Below are 6,861 nucleotides of genomic sequence, written 5' to 3'. Positions count from 1 at the left end.
TGTCATGCAACAAATTGCTTGTATCTTCACAAGCTACTCGGCAAGACGACATATATACGAGCTCCTCACCGGTAACAAACCCCAAGTTGGATACTTTCGAGTATTTGGCTCAAAGTGCTACATTCTTGATAAGCATCATCGTTCTAAATTCGCTCCTAAATCTCATGAAGGTTTCCTACTTGGTTATGGCTCAAACTCTCACACTTACCTGGTCTACAACAATTTCACCCGAAAGGTTGAAGAAACGGTAGATGTGAAGTTTGATGAATCTAACGGCTCGCAAGTAGAGCAATTTCCAATTGATGTAGGAGACAAAGACCCTTCGGAAGCAATTCAAGACTTATCTATCGGCAAGATTTGTCCAATGGAGGTAAAGGAGAGTACCTCGTCCGTCCAAGTGGAAACCTCCACCTCACGACAAGGTGAACCAAGAGTTGACTTGAAAGCATCCACGAGTGGGACACACCAAGACGAAGAAAACAAGGACGTACACCAAGATAAACCTCTTCAACCTCCTTCTCCACCACGACAAGAGAACGACAACGTCAACAATGAAGAATGCCAAGAAGAAGAAGAAGAACAAGATGAATAAGATGTTCCTCCCTGACCCAAGCAAAAGCTTCCACGAGTTCGAGCAAGAGTCGCCAAAGACCATCCCGTCGAGCAAATCTACAATGATATCCAAACCGGGAGAATCACTCGCTCTAAAATTCGTTTGGCTAACTTTTGTGAACATTATTCATTCATCTCTAGCATTGAACCTATGAAGGTTGAAGAAGCATTGGAAGATCCAGATTGGATAAATGCCATGCATGAAGAGCTACACAACTTTGAGAGAAATCAAGTGTGGACATTTGTCGAGAAGCCTGACAACAACCACAACATCATCGGTACCAAATGGGTGTTTCACAACAAGCAAGATGAAGACGGTCAAGTCATCCGCAACAAAGCTCGTCTAGTCGCCCAAGGCTACACTCAAGTCGAAGGTATGGACTATGGTGAGACATACGCCCCCGTTGCTAGACTTGAGTCCATCTGCATCTTACTTGCCTATGCTAATCACCATGATATCTCTTTATACCAAATGGACATTAAAAGTGCTTTTCTAAACGGTGAAATTGAGGAGGAAGTTTATGTTAAACAACCTCCCGGCTTTGTCAATCCTAAGAAACCCGATCATGTTTACAAACTTCACAAAGCCCTTTATGGTCTTAAACAAGCTCCTAGAACATGGTATAAATGCTTGACCAAGTTCCTTATTGAAAAAGGCTTTGAAATTGGAAAAATAGATTCTACTCTTTTTACTAAAAGGGTTAATGGTGAGTTATTTGTGTGCCAAATTTATGTTGATGATATCATATTTGGATCAACTAACCCTCATTTTAGTGAGAAGTTTGAAAAGCTAATGTCGGAGAAGTTTGAGATGTCTATGATGAGTGAACTCAAGTTCTTTCTTGGTTTGCAAATCAAGCAAACTAAAGAAGGCACTTTTTCTCTCAAACTAAGTACACCAAGGACTTATTCAAGAAGTTCAACATGCAAGAAAGCAAAGGTATGAAAACTCCCATGCCTACTAGTGGACATCTTGACTTGACTAAGGACGGTGAACTGGTTGATCAAAAAGTTTACCGCTCTATGATCGGTTCATTGTTATATCTATGTGCCTCTCGTCCCGATATTATGCTAAGTGTGTGCATGTGTGCACAATATCAAGCGCCCCCCAAAGAATGTCATCTTAAGGCTGTGAAAAGGATAGTGAGATACTTAATACATACACCAAATTTTGGCATTATCCTAAGAGGTCGTCTTTTGATCTTGTTGGCTATTCCGACTCGGACTATGTCGGAGACAAGGTTGATAGAAAGTCCACTTCGGGTACTTGTCAATTTCTTGGTACATATCTTGTGTCTTGGTCTTCCAGGAAACAAAACTCGGTATCCTTATCCACCGCCGAAGCGGAATACATTGCTGCCGGTTCATTTTGTGCTCAATTACTTTGGATGACCCAAACTCTTAAAGATTATGGGATCAATGTGAAACATGTTCCATTGCTTTGTGACAATGAGAGTGCTATTAAGATTGCTCACAATCCCGTGCAACATTCTCGAACTAAGAATATTGAAGTTCGTCATCATTTCATTTGAGATCATGTTGCTAAAGGGGACATTGATCTTAAGCATGTTCGTACTGATAAGCAATTGGCGGATATATTCACAAAACCGCTTGATGAGAAAGTCTTTTGCCGCTTGAGAGGTGAATTTAATATCATTGATGCTTCAAACTTGGAGTAGAAACTCCATTTGGATACATGCAAGGCATGAATCTATGACAAATCCTTGATATTTCTCTTATGATGATATTCATATATCTTGGATATATTTGCACCCTTGCATGTTATCTAACCCTTGTAGGTACTTGGATGAATCTAAATCTATGAGATTGCAACTCTATCACATCTTGAGTAATCTCTACATCACCAAGTCTCTACAATACGGTGGTTGATGACAAGGAAGCACGAAACCCTTCAACATATCCTTTGACAAATTATATGTATCAAATTTCATGATTGTCATTTTGGATACACAAGTGCTCTTCCTTGCAAAACTAACCCATGTAGGTAGATGAACTCAAATTACAAGTGGTGCTCTCAACTCTTGATGAACTACATTAACCTCGAGCAACTCACACAAGTTCGACTACATGACTAGGATCAACACCACCACCCAAGGTATGTCATTCCATATTAGAGAAGCTTAATCTCAAGTGATAGGTCAAAGCAACTCAACAAGATGTGAATACATCAAATGCTTAAACAAAAAATGGCAACCCCATTTTGAGCTTAAACGATGAGTATGACCTACGATCAAGTGTTCTTACTTGACTCCTCAGTCAATATACTCCTCAGTCAATATACTTTGTCACCGCCCAATTCTAGATGAAGTTCTCTCGTGTGTCCTTGTTTTTTTTACTTCATCTAGATTTTCCTTTCCTTGTTTTGTTTTGCATTCCCTGCAGCAAATTCCTTGCAAATCCTTGTGAGATTTTACCTGCCTAGTGAGCTGAGGTGACAAGTGTTTTCACTATGATGAACTCGGTCACACCGGTTTGTTTCCTTCGGTCCAACCAAATCCTTTCGGCGCCACCAAAGCACACAACTCGGTGCTACTGATTTCACTACAGGAAAGACAACTTGCCACCCATTCCTGCATTCTTTTTGCTCTAGCTCCACTCAATGCTTCTTGTCCTCTACCAGCATCACATTCGACTTGCTGCTTTGCTTTGTGACTCAAGGACCAAACCCATTTGTACCAAAAATCCAGAAGAACCCTTCTTGGAAATTGATGTCAAAGGGGGAGAGAGAGATCACATCAAAGCCTAATAATTTCTATAGGGGGAGAGAATACTCAAGGGAGAGTGTAAGAAACCCCAGATGCTTGGTGATCAAGAGGAGAGAAGTCACAGTCTTTAAGAGGGGAAAGACATGTTCATAGTTGATTGTTTGCATTAGCTCTGTTTTTCTGTTCCCTATCTTCTCCCAGTATCCCAAGCTAGATTCAGGGGAAGCAAGACATCTAAGGGAAGGAAATCCTTGAAATCCTTGAATTCATTGCACACCTTTACATTTGGGGACATGTCTATATCCAATAGAGTACTCAGTACTCACTCTCTACATGTCATCCCAGTCTTGGTATTCTTGTGGTTTCTTTGGTTGCTCTGACTAGTAGATGTATCTGTGTTATCTAACCTTGTTTACTCAGGTTCATTCCTTCCTAAGCCAACTCAAGACCACAAGGTAAGTATATGCATCACACTCATGTGCATGAGGACTTCTTGATGATGTGCATACTGTTTGCGAGAAGGACTCATTAGCATGAAGGTACATTCCCTATATTTACCTCTTTTTCTCTGATGCATGTAGCCAAGATACATGTAACACATTGCTTACTCTGTCATGCTGTGCATTCACATGTTCTTATATTCCATATTTACATGATTGCATACATATAGGGGGATCATATGCATGTTACATGTCCTTCCAAAGCTTTACTTGTTATTCTCTATATCTTTATCTATAAGCTTTGATGTATGTTGTCACCAATTACCAAAAAGGGGGAGATTGAAAGCACAAGTGCTCCCCGGGTGATTTTGGTAATTAATGTAAACATATCTCTTGTTGGACTAATATTTTCATCTAGCATATTTCAGATAAGTCCAACAGTGGAGTGTCATGGACTAGAGGATGTGGAACCCCTTCAAGATGCTCAGGACAAAGGATTGGCTCAAGCTCAAAGCACAAGACTCTACATTTTTTCATTTTAGTGATCCAAGATCACATTGAGTCCATAGGAAAGCCAATACTATTAAGAGGGGGTGAGGTGTTGCTTAATGGCTTTCTTGATCAAAGTGTTTAGTGATATCCTCCACAACCCTCAACGACTTTCTCACATCCAAGTGTGTCCCAAACCAAAAGTCAAACTTGGCCCCACCAATTTTATCTATCCGGCGCCACCAAGTTCACTTGACATAAGCCACTGCCAGAAACCCTAGTCAATTCGGTCTCACTGATGGGATCTCGGTCTCACCGAAATGGGCTTGCAAACTCTCTGTTGCCTATTAGATCAATTTCGGTCTCACCGAAATATGTAATCGGCTCCACCGAGTTTGCCTGGCCAACTCTCTGTCTGGCTTATTACGAAAATCGGTTCCACCGAGTTTGTGTAATCGATCCAATCGAGATGAGGCTTTACCCTAACCCTAGCACATCGGTCCCACCGAGTTGACATGTCGGTCCCACCGAAAACCCTAATGGTCACATTATGAACTAAATCGGTCTGACCGAGTTGTACAATTCGGTCCCACCGAGTTTGGTATTTTGTGTGTAACGGTTAGATTTTGTGGAGGCTATATATACCCCTCCACCCACTCTTCATTCGTGGAGAGAGCCATCAGAACATGCCTACACTTCCAACATACATTTTTTGAGAGAGAACCACCTACATTTGTGTTGAGGTCAAGATACTTCATTCCAACCACATAAATCTTGATCTCTAGCCTTCCCCAAGTTGCTTTTCACTCAAATCATCTTTCCACCAAATCCTATCCTATGAGAGAGAGTTGAGTGTTGGGGAGACTATCATTTGAAGCACAAGAGCAAGGAGTTCATCATCAACACACCATTTGTTACCTCTTGGAGAGTGGTGTCTCCTAGATTGGTTAGGTATCACTTGGGAGCCTCCGTCAAGATTGTGGAGTTGAACCAAGGAGTTTGTACGGGCAAGGAGATCGCCTACTTCATGAAGATCTACCCTAGTGAGGCAAGTTCTTCGTGGGTGATGGCCATGGTGGGATAGACAAGGTTGCTTCTTCGTGGACCCTTCGTGGGTGGAGCCCTCCGTGGACTCGCGCAACCGTTACCCTTCGTGGGTTGAAGTCTCCATCAACGTGGATGTACGATAGCACCACCTATCAGAACCACGCCAAAAATCTCCCTGTCTCCATTTGCGTTTGCACACTCTAATCCCATCCCTTTACATTCTTGCAACTTGCATGATTTACTTTCCGCTGCTCATATACTCTTGACATGCTTGCTTGATATGTATTGTGAATGTTCAAACTTGTGCCAAAACTCCACTTCAACTTAAAGAAATTAAAAACTGCAACTTTTCTTACTAAGAGTGTATTCACCCCCCCTCTAGACACCTCTTCTCGATCCTACAGCTGTTAGTTGATTTCCTAGGCCACCATTTTTAACACAATATAACGCATATCCCACTTACATGCACACCCTACCTCTATAAAGAGATACTGAGCTGACGTACCATCTTGAGATTGACGAATTCACCACATGCATAGTCGACAAGACGTCTCCTCTAACTGAAAGAAACAAAGATCGCCAAAAGCTTGAAATAAATCCAGAAAAATATGAGCAACCATCTTGAGATGGAGGAATTTACCACAGGTGCCTCCGTAGTCGACGAGAACATCTCCTTCCACTAAGCGAACATCGTCGAAAGACTGAAATAAATCTAGAAAAAAATACAAGCACCAATGCTAAGTCTAGGACTTGAATCTTCATGAATTGGTTCGTCCACAAATAATCTAATCATCTAAGCTATGCTCAGTTTGCATGGGCCACATTGAAATACAACAACTCAGGTTCATATTCAACCTCCGCCATTTTCCTCCTCCCGACCATCTTCATTATGCAATTTCCTCTGGCCGCGGTTGCAAGCGCCTCATCTCCCTACCTCCAGCGAGGTCAGGTTGTACAGAGTTATGTCAAAATCGTGTTTCCTCCAAACGATATTACTTTGTTACAATTATCTTTATTTCAATCAAGCTGAGTGTTGTACATCCCTAACATAATAACTCTTGTATCCAATACACAACCAAATGAAAATGAACAATATAAATAACAAGATCAGATATTTGTTTAGCTTAGCCCTTCGGGGCATGTCACCCACACGACTCCAGCAGGTTAACGATGGAGATTAATTAGCACGAGATGTTACGACTATTTGCAAAAAATGATTGGAACATCTGTCTTTGTCGTCCAGACATGTTGCAAATGTGCATGGTGTTTGTTTTGTACACACAACCAATATAGTGCAATAGTTTTGTACTCCTATTGGGAGTGATTAATTTTTTATGGCAAATATGTTTCTTCGTTGTTCATGCATATTTAATGTGTTTGCCTTTTTATGTTTGATGAGTGTTGCGCCCTATTTTCACACAACATTCTTGCAATCAATTGGGATTTGTTGCATGCCTAGATTTTCCTATGAGTGTGTTGGATTTGTTATGATATTTTTCTCATAATGTTTTCAAAAACATGGCTGGGAATTTTGCAATGGTGTTGCA

The sequence above is a fragment of the Triticum urartu genome, chromosome 7A (genome assembly GCF_056163025.1).
Source record: "Triticum urartu cultivar PI428250 chromosome 7A, HENAU_Tu73, whole genome shotgun sequence".
NCBI lineage: Eukaryota > Viridiplantae > Streptophyta > Magnoliopsida > Poales > Poaceae > Triticum > Triticum urartu.
This window is presented reverse-complemented; position numbering follows the sequence as displayed.